General features: G+C 39.1%; 1 protein-coding gene across 2 annotated transcripts in view; it reads right to left on the bottom strand.

Annotated features, from left to right (window-relative positions):
- Window positions 1-12,975, bottom strand: part of FYB1 (FYN binding protein 1) — a 113,671-nt gene that overhangs the window by 80,856 nt on the left and 19,840 nt on the right. The gene's annotated exons all lie outside the window — the stretch shown is intronic.

Below are 12,975 nucleotides of genomic sequence, written 5' to 3'. Positions count from 1 at the left end.
TTATTGTCTTTCTTTATGATGTACTAGGAACTGTGCTACGTGTTTTTACTACATTTCCTTTTAATCCTAACAATAATTCTATGACATAGTAGACTTATTATCCCCATTAGCAGATGAGAAAACTGAGGCTAAAAGAGGCTGAGAACCCTCCTTGGGGTCCTACAGTAATTGGTACAGCTGGTACTGGAACCCAAGTCTTTCTAATAACAAAGCAACTGCTCTTAACTCCTGATAAAAAAAAAATGATTGTGAAAACTCCTACATTCTTCAAAACAAAAAAGTGGTCCTGTCTTCATAATACACCTCACTTCTCACAGATCGTTAAGTGCTCATTGCGCTTTTTGCAGGTTCTCCTATCAACTTCAAAGCAAGCTTAAAAAAAGCTTTCAGCTTACAAAAATACAGTGACATACTTGAAAAAAATGTTTTTATCAGTGCCACATTCATCCTCTTCTTTTATCATTAGGCTCACAAACACAGGAGTCTGTCTACAGCGTGAAAACTTGAGAGTGTTTTTCTTCAACTTGCTTATCTTTGAAGATCCAATGATAAAGCATCATAAAAGAAAGGCACCTTGATTTTAGGACAGCTGCCTAGCTTGCTTTTGCATTGGTCTAATTTCTTGTAAGTACTGTATGAGGCCTATTTTGAAGATTAGGTACTTACCATACTAAAACATCACTGAAGAACAAGATGAACATTGCTACTAAATCTCGATGAGACATCTAGATAGTGGGGTAACTAGGCCAGTACAGTTGCACTTGGGCAAAGATCAGTTTGGGAGCATAAAAAGATGCAGTGCTTTTAGCTCCTCTCATCTCTGAGACTTCCTGGTCAGTTTGGGCAGGTGGGAAGGGGTATCACCAAGCATGGAGAGCTCCTAAAGGAACAAGTGTGGTCATCTTGGGCAGGACTGTGGGCTCCATTGCCATTACGGCCTTTATCAACATAGAGGCAGCTCTTAGACTGACACCCAGTTATTCAGATTTTCAAAGTCTATTTGTTGTAGTGCTTCCATTTTTTTTCTTTGCCTTGCATACCACCAGTACTGCTAAGTATTTTTTTTATATTTAATGAATAGTAATTATATGTGCCACCTGAAAGCACTGTGTGGAACAAACCTCAAGCCAATGCAGGGCAGAAGGGGGAACAAAGACATGAAAATGAAAGGGAATAGAAAACAGGAAAAAGAAAGAAAGGAAAGAGAGGGAGAGGGTAGCAAGAGTCGTTGATTACAGGTGTTCTGTGGGTAGAACACGACACCACTCTTCCAGGCTGACGGTCAGTTGGTGTGCACTATCTACCAATTATTGAAGTAGTGAAGTTGCTGCAGCCCTCCAAAGGCCCCGATATCCCTCAGGAACCCCTGGACCTCTTTGTGATCCAGTAACTGAAAGGTTAATATCTGCCATAGCAAAGAACTTGTTCAGCTACTCCAAGTGGTCAGAGCTATGCCATGGAATATGTTAGATATTTGAGTAACACCTTTGCTCTTTCCCTCACTAAGCAAATTTTCAAGAACAACCACAGACCTACTTGTTTGCTTAAATGGATTATTCATTCATTTGCATGTTTTGATGTAATCACTAACTGCTAGTATCTTGGCTCAGTGTTACAGCATTTCTTTTAAGAAAACTATCTATGGCTTAGAAACCCTTCATCTCCCCACCAACCCTTGCACACCTAACCCCACCGTACCACCCCACAGTCCCTGTAGCCCCACTGCCCCCACTCTAATCCTTCTCATCAACTACAGTACTTTTTTTTTTTTTTTTTTTTTTTTTTGAGACAGAGTTTCGCTCTTGTTGCCTAGGCTGGAGTGCAATTGTGCGATCTTGGCTCACTGCAACCTCCGCCTCCGGGGTTCAAGTGACTCTCCCAAGTAGCTGGGGTTACAGGCGCCTGCCACCACGCCCGGCTAATTTTTTGTATTTTTAGTATAGATGGGGTTTCACCAGGTTGGCCAGGCTGGTCTCGATCTTCTGACCTCAGGTAATCCGCCCGTCTCAGCCTCCCAAAGTGTTGGGACTACCAGCGTGAGCCACTGCGCCCGTCTGACTACAGTACTTTTTAAGGTGATCCAGGAACACCTTGCATTAGAATCATCTGGTGAAACTTGATAGCTATTCCAATTCCTGAGTTCCATCCCAGACCTCTTGAACTAAAAACTTTGGGGACATTCTTATGCAACTAGAAGTTTGAGAACCTTTGAAAGATGAAGGCACAATTTTGGTGTTTTTTCTTTTGCTTCTTCCGAATATATGACACATTCACTGTTAGAACCACTATCTGTCCTGGTCATCTTTCTCCTCAGAGATCCATTTAGAGCTCACAATGATCAGGAAGACAAGTAAGAGATGCTGGTTGTCTGGGGTATCCTTGTAATATTTTAACTCAGGAAAGAACCTGAAAGCTTTCAAATCCTAGGTCTGGCAGAAGAATGCCTTTTATGGAATTCCTTTTTTTTTTTTTAGGATCTCTGTTTATTAGGCATTGAAAATAAACAAAAAAGATGAAACAGCCTGACTCTCACATCAATTTGGGACAACTCAGTTTCCGTACTTGCATTGGAATTGACCAAATTGTCCTGAATATATTCTATTCATCAGCAGTTCATTTCTAGTAATACAATGACTATCAATAGCAACAGAAAATAAACCCACTTCCTCCCCTGGCCATCTCTTCCCACTGACTTCTTCTGGGAGGAGGCCTTTGAATAAGAAACTTCTGCTAATATTCAGAGGAAGACCACAGCTGTGTTGAAGGGTTCAGCTTGGAGATAGCTGAACTATTCTGAGTAATAAAATGGAAAGAGTGGTTCTGGCTTTTATTTTTTTGCCTTTGGGAAGGATGGGTCAAAGAAATGAGGAAAAGAAAAAAGGGTGAGCTACAGGGAGAAGGCAGGAGTCTGAGTTGCAAAATACCTGCTGTTTTGAAGGATGGAGACTGCCAATATTTTACTTTTCCAGCTCAAGGTGCAACGTAAACCCCTCTGGCTCCTCAAACCTTCAGTGAAGCCTGTCCTGCACACACATGCCTTTGATAAGTGGTCTGCAGTGAAAACTAAGGGAAACTGCTGAGTCCTTGTTTAGGTTATTGCAGTATAGCACAGGGTCAGGGGGGCAATCCCCAAACCCATCCAAGTTAGAAGAAGCAGGAGCCGGAAGCTAGAAGTGACCTTGAGAAATTGAGCCAGTTGCTCCTTCATAGATCTGCAGAGAGCATCAGATTTTTTGAATAACACACAGGATGATGTTTGGAACTAACTTTGTCCTGATTTTAAGGAGCACGGTAACATAGCTTTTATATTTCCTACATTGGCTTTTCTACTTTAAAATAATGTTGATGCTTGTAATTCTCTGTGCTTTCTCAGTAGTTCAGAATTCAGCAATCTCTTCAAATGCATTGCTCCATAAAGCCCAGTATTTTCTGTGGGTTTCACTGACCGAAAAGAAGGGAGATTTGCAATGATGGTTGAAGGAATAAAAAAGAATTAAGATTTTTGAGAAAGAACACAGTTTAGAAGATGAGAAAGAAGAAGAAAGTGGGAAAATGGGAGGGAGAAAGTTGGTTGGGGGCAGGTGATGGAATGTTCCTTGCTCGGTTTTGTAGCACAGGCTGCTCCACCCAATCCTGAGGAGCTATGGACAATCTTAGGGTTAGTGGGGAGAGCAGGGCCCCCAGCTGGTAGGTACAGACCTAGTGGGAGAACTGGACACCGTACCTGGTTGCATGCCACTCAGCTTGAGAACAATTAATTTCTCCCCATGAGGACTAAGAACTCCCGGATTCAGAGAAATCAAAGGCAGCCCCTTGCTACAAAGAAATGAAACTTGCTGCTTGTTAAATGGCTTGTATCAGGTCTAGAAAATTCTCTTTAACTTAAAGAAACAGCGATTACTGAAATGCATTCTAAAGGCTTGCCTTATTCTCCTTCCGCATAAAACTGCTTTTTGAAAAATGACTGAGGAGCGAACCATGCTTATTTGTGTGTGTGTGTGTGTGTGTGTGTGTGTGTGTGTGTGAGAGATGTTGGCTTTGTCACACACATACATCTCACATCTGGTTTCTAGATGAACCAGAAGTGAAAGGCTGGAGAGGTGGGAGAAGCAGAAGTCCTGGGGAAGCTGCAATCTAGATCCTCAATGACTGAGAGCACATGAGGCAACCTCAACTTTTTAAAGGTGACAATTTCAAAGAGAAATAGGAAGTACTGTAGGATTGTAAAACAAACACTAAGGGAGATTCTTTTTCCACAAATACAGGTTTCTTTCTCCTCCCAATAATTGTCGATTACCTTCTATTCCAGAGTAAGAAAAACAAATACTCAAACATGGTATGGATGTCTGTCTGAGAGCTTTATCTGCTTTGCCATTTTTTGGGGACAGATTTTTAATTGTCTGGTTGTAACTAATCATATCGCCACACAGGTTGCTTTTGAAAACCAGGGGAGCTGTTTTATTCTTCTGATAATTATAAGAAAAACAAGAAAAGAGAAGAGAAGCGTGTCCCTCTTTACCTCCATAGACCTACTGCCACCCCTGGAAACACACAGGCTCTGTTGCCAGGACCAAGGCTGAAAAAGCCGTTGTGGTGTGCAGTCGTGCAGCTGCAGAGAGGTGTGGACTGTTATAATAAATACAAACAGCTGATTCTACAATGTAGGTTCTTACTTTGGGGAGAAGGAAACCTCATATGGTTTTTGGCTTTGATTTTTTTCTATAACCAGATGTCTCATCTTCGGTTACTTTTTCCTGATAATATCTATTGCTATTGAGTGTTCTAGATGTTTTTTTCTACCTTTGATATGCCAGACAGAATGAAGTATAATCTTTCTCCCTTGGTGGCAATTTAAACAAAGAGAGACATATTTCTTATCTATTTACTAGTGGTTAATATAGCAGTTAAATGTCTCCAACTTTTTAACTCTTTTTCTCTCCCTTATTCCTCAGATGCTGGAAAAACAAATAATCTATTGTTCTAGATGATTCCCTGGACTTTAAAGCCACGCCATAAATATCATTATTGTGCCTTGTCTGAAAGGACAGAAAATTTCCAATATTTTTGTAAAAATAGATAGCTGGATTTTTGCTCATGAGGCATAATTTTGTTCTTCCAATAGCTGGAATTACTCTTTTGGTAAAGAAGTCAATTTCATTTTGTTTTCAAAACAAAAAGCATGCACAAAGACATTCTTTTAGCATAGAAATCCATCATATCAGAAATAGTTTTAATCAAGGCAAAGAAGAAGCCTTTAATGGCAAAAGCATATTCATCATCTAATCATTTATAAAAGGGTTTTATTTGACTTGGCTTGGAAATTGTTTTAGCAGATTGTATGAAACAAGGCACCTCCTGCAGACTGAATCATAACACATACATTTGTCCAATATTCTTAGCTAGTTTTAAACATTTGATGTGTGTATGCACAATCGAAAGTAAGTCAGAAAGAGCCTTTATTTTTAATTATGATACTCATATGTATTTGCATTTCATTAAAATTTCTTTTCGCTCTCCTTTTTTGAAGTAAATAATAATTTCATTTTAATGCTTTTAATATTTTAGAGGTTATATAATTTTGATCAAATTAGGTAAATCATCTCACAATGCATCTCATACTTTATTTGAGGGTAATGTATTTCAAATTTTATTTATTTCAGCAACTGTAAAAACATTTATTTATATTACAAGTGGTCATATCTTCTTGTAGGCTACTAAAGTTGATACAATGCCAGTTGAATGGGCAATATTTTCTTATTTTTTGAGATGCTTAAACATATATCAGTTTTATCCTCTTGATTGCAGGAAGAGTTCTTATAACAAGGGCAAATCATGGCATATTGCCCTAAGCTATGCTATTTGGAAACTTCTTTTCACATAACTAAGAAAAGCGACAGTTCCTCTTAAAGCAGGGTGAGAATAACTATATTAAGGGAACTCTTCCCTGTAAACTAAATGATAAGTATGGACTATTGTTGAGCTAAAGTTAATATTAAAAGAATAGCTGGTGCCTGAGCAGAAAGAATCTTGAAGGTCAAATTGAGTGTGCAGCAGGGAACCAGGACCCTAAATGTGCCAAGGGAACTTTTCAATGGCAAAGTCTCTGAAGTTGAGGAATCTACCTTTCTCATAGGCCAGCTCCAGGGGCCTTCCCCTTGTCATGGCTCACTCTCCCATCCAGTGTTCTGTTCACCTCCTCCTCTAAGTGGATTGGCTGATTAAAGGCTTACACAATGATGGCCCTCAAAGCATTTGCAGGTTAGGAGAGGGCAGACTCTATCACAGTCCAGGCATCCAGCCCTGGAACTTCCCCATACCCCACTGGGATCATGTCCACAAGACTCCTCAGAGTAGGAGACTTGGGGAGGGGTTAGAGGACACCTGAGTGTCCTTGACCAGTGAGCATGGTCCAGAGAGCATGGAACAAGGCTTGGGGTGGGCACTCAATGCATGTTATTAATAGTTCTGCCATCTTGCTGTCTGCCTTGTGAGAGAGCAAATCGATGATCTTTTTGGAAATGTTGATCCTTAGACTATAATTTAAGTATTTAGTTGGTATTTAAAAATGAGGATGGGAAATTTCAGAGTGTCTTTCCTCCAATTCCCAAGGAAAAATACTAAAAAAGAAAATAAGTCAAGGCAAACATTATCTAAAACTCACTAGCGGTCACCTCACAAGAAAGGGAAGATAACATAATGCATAAACTTCAAAAAGTCATGGCTAAGGGAAGAAACAGAAGGTTCTGGTGCCACCAGAGGAAAGCTAACCTTCCCACCTGTTCTCTACGTCCAGAAGCAATACTGGGGGAAGACAGTGGTTCTAGACAAGCCTGTGAATTCTCTCTAATACATTCCAGGTTGGAGAAGCAAACTCTAAGGTGAGTGAGCAGCCTGGGAAGGTCAAGGAAAATCCTTCAGCATAAAAGTCCTGAATACCACAACAGGATCACACGAGAGGCAGAAGGGGGATGAGCTGCCAGGGCTGGCCCTGCCCTGGTACAGGGCACTGAATGAGATCTCAGGAAATGGAACAGAATCTGGGTCCCCAGTAAGGACTACCCTGGAGACGAGCACAGCTAACATTTATGCCACAGAAGAGTGGATTCAAAGTCACACTCAGAACTCAAATCGCAATTCTGAGGGGAAGGCAAATTTATCACACTGGATTAGAACTTGCAGATGCACTTGTCATCCATCAGCCAGATCAAAAGAACTAGTGTGACCCCTATTCATATAGCACAGTAAATTCCTGAGAGCCTGAGAGAATACTGATAAAATGATTGACACAGACATATCCTGGCTAAGATTCTTAACCTTAAGGACAAAGATTTCTTTGGAAATCCAGGCAGAAAAGCAAATCATTTTCAAAGAGGGAAATTTAGGTTGTCTGCATACTTCTCCACAGTAAATTTAAATGCCAAAATCTTGAAATAAAGACCATGTAGATTGCTTATAAAAATGAAACATTAGCCGGGTGCAGTGGCTCATGTCTGTAATCTCAGCACTTTGGGAAGCTGAGGCAGGAGGATTGTTTGAGGCCAGGAGTTTTAGACCATCTTGGACAACAAAGCAAGACTCTGTCTCTACAAAAAAATTAAAAAATACTAAAGCTGGACGTGGTAATATGTGCCTGTAGTCCCAGCTATTCGGGAGGCTGAAGTGGAGGGATTTGTGCCCAGGAGTCCGAGGCTGCAGTGAGCTGTGATTGTGCCACTGCAGTCCAGCCTGAGTGACAAAGCAAGACCCTGTCTCAAAAAATAAAAAAGAAAGAAAGAAAAAGGAAGGAAGGAAGGAAAGAAGGAAGGAAGGAAGGGAAGATATCTTGTATTAAAAAAGACCAACGGATGCTGCTGGGATAGGAAACAAGAGGGAACAGTCTGTTTGCTGGCTTATCTTAGAAGAGCAGAAGAAAGAAGTTTCAAAGAGGGAAGATTAATAGGGGTAGTTCATAAAATTTGACCAGGGACAGTGTGGTTAAGGGAGGAGAGTCTTTCTGAGGCATTTCAATTATGGGGTTAAACCCAGGTAAGCTGCCTGATTAGTAGTAAGTGTGTTCCTCAGACATGTCAACATGCACTAGAAGGAAGAATCCCTGGAGGTCTTCTGGGCAACTGCTTTTTCAGGGATTAAGGAGGGTGGGTGGAATAAATTGGGCTCGGGCTGGAGTAAAAAGAAGAGTGACACCAGCCACAAAGTGTGCACCAGGCCCGGGGAGAATGAGCGTGCCGGGTGTGCTGAGGGCCTGGCTGTTACCCGAAGCTGAACCACGCTGTTGAGTAACTCCAAATTCCAGTCTATGTATGAGAGAGCTTTGCCTCCAGTGATTCAGTGTCCTGTAATAGTCCAGTCTGTGAGCCGTTTCAGTCAAAGCATCCTGGGATCTCTTCTTTTTGTATCATGTTCTTACGTTCCCAGTGCACAGTGACATATTAATAATTGGAGAAATCTTGCTTTAAAGAATAGCACTTACCGCTACGTTTCTAAAATGTGAACATAGAATCCTTTTTCCCTGTGGTGGCTAGGAGCAACAATTTGGAAAATACTGCCACATGCTGATATAAAACAGTTTTCAATATGTAAATATCTAATAAGGTCATGTTAAGAGAGTACATATAAAAGGAGAATGGGGGGAAAGAGAAAGGTGATAGCTTTGGGGCCTGTGAAGGAAAATCTTACCCACTCCTGGAAACAAGTTATTTGCTGGTGAAAATAGCCCAGGCACCTTTTGGTTTCAAGTTGTTGTAGGCTGGATTAGTTAAATGATACATACACAGATGAGGAGGGGGCCATCAGTCTTTTGTTAATGCCCTCTGGCGCCCTCGCCTTACACCTGTTGCTGTCAAGGTGCTTAACAGATCATTCCTATGGCTAACATATGGAAAAAATCAGTCTTGGTCTCTCAGCAGTATTAAGAACAAGACTAGAAAAAAGGGTCAAACTGAATATTTCCCAGCAGGTTTTTACTAAATCATACATGCAAACCAATAGTCAGGCCAGGAATTCTTATGAACCCAAACTTTGGTGAGGCATTGTGTTGACACATGGGAAGAAGCCCTTTCAGAACTGGCTCAGGACCCAAAAGGAAGCAAAGGAAAGGTTAGTTCAGAGAATATTTTGATATTTTGGGTTTTTTTAAAAAAACGTTTAGTCTTTTGTAACCTTAAATTGTTCTTAGGAAAAAAAATTTTAGCTTCATGATCAGAAAAGCAACATGTTAGAGTCAAGCTTACAGTTTACAAGGAAGGGAGCTCAATAGATCTGCAAGATAGACCCTCTGTTATAACATTTATTTTGCGTCCAAGCTCCATTCAGTTGAGTACAAGTCTATTGGCAGGGGTTATCTATTGTGTTAAAACAATTGCTAAGCTATAGAGTATTAAAATCTAATACTGAACAAAATCTGGGAGTAAATAAATTCTAGTTAAATATAATTCTTTCTTTCTGTTTTTTTTTTTTTTTTTTTTTTTTTGAGATAGGGTTCGCTTTGTCACCCAGGCTGGAGTGCAGTGGTGCAATCTCGGCTCACTGCAACCTCCACCTCCTGGGTTCAAATGATTCTCCTGCCCCAGCCTCCTGAGTAGCTGGGAGGTGTGCACCACTATGCCTGGCTACTTTTTGTATTTTTGGGGTTTCATCATGTTGGCCAGGCTGGTCTTGAACTCCTGACCTCAGGTGTTCAGCCCGCCTCGGCCTCCCAAAGTGCTGGGATTACAGGCATGAGCCACCGCACCCGGTCTGGTTAAATAGAACTCTGTGAAAGAATAAACTTGAGAAGCTAACAAAAATTTATATTACTTCTGTACTCCAAATGAGAGAATGGCAAGCAGACTGGCTTCTGTCTTCATGGAGCTTATAGTGGTATTTACAAAACAGACAACAAACAAAAGGCATGTTTCAACCAAAGGCCACAGAAAGGGAGAGGAATGAGGATTTTGGGAGTTTCATTTATGCTTGATTCATTGTCTTGTGATATTCTGTGTTTGAAGAGAGGCAGCCCAGCATGAGGAAGTGGAATGCGGGTGGGAACACAGTCTGCGGAATCAGAAAGACATGAGATTGACCCCAGCCTTGTTTAGTCATGTTATGCCTTTGGGCAAGTTACCTAACCTCTCTGAGCTTTAGTTTACTCATAGAATTCCTATTCATGGCTTGAGAGGAATAAACGGCATAATGTGTATGTGGTATATAGCAAGTCCTCAATAAACGGTGAATATTTTTAACAGTTAATATATTGGGCAAAGATGATGAGATGGAGGGTATATCTGGGGAAGAGGTTTAAAGAATTGGATGAGAACCTGGAAAGGAAGAAATGAGCTAGAAGGCTATGAAAACAGTATTAGTTTAAAAGGCATATAGAGTTATTAGATGAATGTTTGTTAATTTGAACACTAGTATAATTACTTCTAACAAGAAAAAATAGTCTTTTTGGAGTCTCTGCATTCACCGAGCAAGGCATTTCATTTTGCTCCCGTCAATATCTATTAAATCTTAGTGAATAAATATTTAGTAATAGAATCTCATTTTTTCTAAAGCATAGAATCTCTCTTCTTTCCCATTTTATTACAAGCAAATAAATAAACTTTCTAATTATACCATGCAGCAAATAATTTATCTGGAAGCCCTGTTATATGAAAATTCATGCCTAGTCAGGTGTGTTTAGGGCATTTTTTGTTGGAGTTCATGTAAAAACTCCAATCTCAAAAAATTTTAGGGTCTGTAGCAGCACACTCAGAAGCATTTTCCCTGGAAGTTGCCAATCTAAGCAGCTGTGGCCAATCATAATCCATAGCAAATCCATTGGCCACATTTATTTATTTCTTCCAGGTTGACAGGTAATGGGGAAAGCAATGACCTTCGAAAACTGCCTTTGATAATACCAGTGTCTTGGGATAACAGCCATCTATACTGGCTTTGCAGCCTCTCCACCTCTGCTTGGCTGAGTCAGATGCCTTCGCTTGGTTTCAGCCAGTAGGAGATGGCAAAATCTGGGGGCACTTGTGACCTAGTGCCACTTGGGTGCCGCCTACTGCTCTCTACCAGCCTTTGCTGTAGGGAAGGAGGCATCTGAGGGCAGAAATTTCATGGACTTCTGGTGGGAAACCTCTCTTCCAACAATCACTGTTTGACTCTGGCATCATAAATCACAAATACATTTATATATTACAAACAGAAGTAAGTAAAATGCAGTTTCATGATTCCTAGAATAATATAATATAATATAAAATGATTTATAATATAAGATGATCAAAATATCATGGGGCTGGTAATAAAATTTTAATGCTAATAAAAGTAATAAAATTATAGACAATGCTCACTTATTTTGATATTATTATATGTCAAATTCTGTATTGAGCACTTACAACGAATCTCATCTAGTGATTATAATGTGCTGGCGAAGTAGGTGGTATTATACTTGTTTTTTCAAATGAAGAAAGACATACACGGAAAGAGGTAAAGCGAAGGTCACATAGCTAGTAAATACATTAGTCATGCTTAAACCCCAGGTCCACTGACTTTGAAGTCTAGATTATATGGCAAACAACTCTCTTGTTAGGCTCTGTACCATTAATAACGTTACTAATGGATAACCTGGCAACTCTGTACATTGGTTTAAAATGGGTTCATTAAAAGTGCTCTATCTAATTCATGGGACATTATAAGTAATAAAACACATAAACATTTTGAAAGTCCTTTGAAAAAAGTTGAAATCCTATGTACATATTAGTAATAATATGTATACATACACAGATGGTGCCCTATTTATGACAGTTCAAATTAATGATTACTTGACTTTATGATGGTACAAAAGCAATATGCATTCAGTAGAAACCATGGTATAGTATTCAATAAATTACATGAGATAGTCAACACTATATTATAAAATAGGCTTTGTGTGAGATGATTTTGCCCAATTGTAGGCTAATGTAAGTGTTCAGAGCATGTTTAAGGTGGGCTAGGCTAAGCTATGACATTTGGTAGTTAGGTATATTAAATGTGTTTTCAGTTTATAATATTTCCAACTTAAGAATGTTTATAAGGATGTAACCCGATCACAAGTCAAGGAATATCTGCATATATATTCTATATAAACAAATAATACACTTATGCTTTAAACATAAATATGCAAACATACATACAGGGGCACGATGGTACATGGAGAAAGTATTAAACTTGCAATCTGAAGACTTGGATTTTAGCCTCAGATATACGATTTGCTTATGTCACATCTCAACACTCACTTGTGAAATGGGGGCGATAATTACACTTAATAAAGAATTTTCCCATCTAAAGACTGTACATACAATATACCACATGTTTATGTATATGTATATTATTATTTAATTATTTAATAATTATTTATTTTCTACTTACATACTCCAGAATTATAAAAAATTGAATTTCAGAATTTTAAAAAATTTTGCTACAACAGAAATTTAATTCTTTTCTTTATATTGTTTATCCAGTTATACAAAATGAACATATACTTTCTAATTCTGATATATTTTAACCTTCCTAAATGAAATGGTAAATTACTTAGTATTTCTAGCATTGTTTAAGAAAAATAGCAGTGGCAGGATCAAGAGTCAGCAGACCTGACTTAAAAAATTTTGTGTTCAGAAAATAAATGCTTACTTTATGACACATACACGAGTTTATTTTCTGCAGTATTGTTCCAAAAGAATGCTTTTGGAAACAACACAAATTGTTAAATTGATTAAGCTTGTCACCCATTTACTGAAGTATTATGCAACTCTAGAGAATAATCAGTTACTCTTTATTAAAATGTGGAAAGATATACAGGATTTATTTATTTTTAAAAAACAAGGATCAGAGCATTGCACATAATATTCTACTTCATGAGTAAAAAGCCGGGGTGGGGGGTAGTATTTATGTTTGTATTTGCTTCTGTGAACATAAAGAAACTTCAGATGGACATATAAGAAATTAAGAAGAGTGGTTTCTATGGGGTAGGGG

This window comes from Gorilla gorilla, chromosome 19 (genome assembly GCF_029281585.2).
Source record: "Gorilla gorilla gorilla isolate KB3781 chromosome 19, NHGRI_mGorGor1-v2.1_pri, whole genome shotgun sequence".
Classification (NCBI taxonomy): domain Eukaryota; kingdom Metazoa; phylum Chordata; class Mammalia; order Primates; family Hominidae; genus Gorilla; species Gorilla gorilla.
This window is presented reverse-complemented; position numbering and strand designations above follow the sequence as displayed.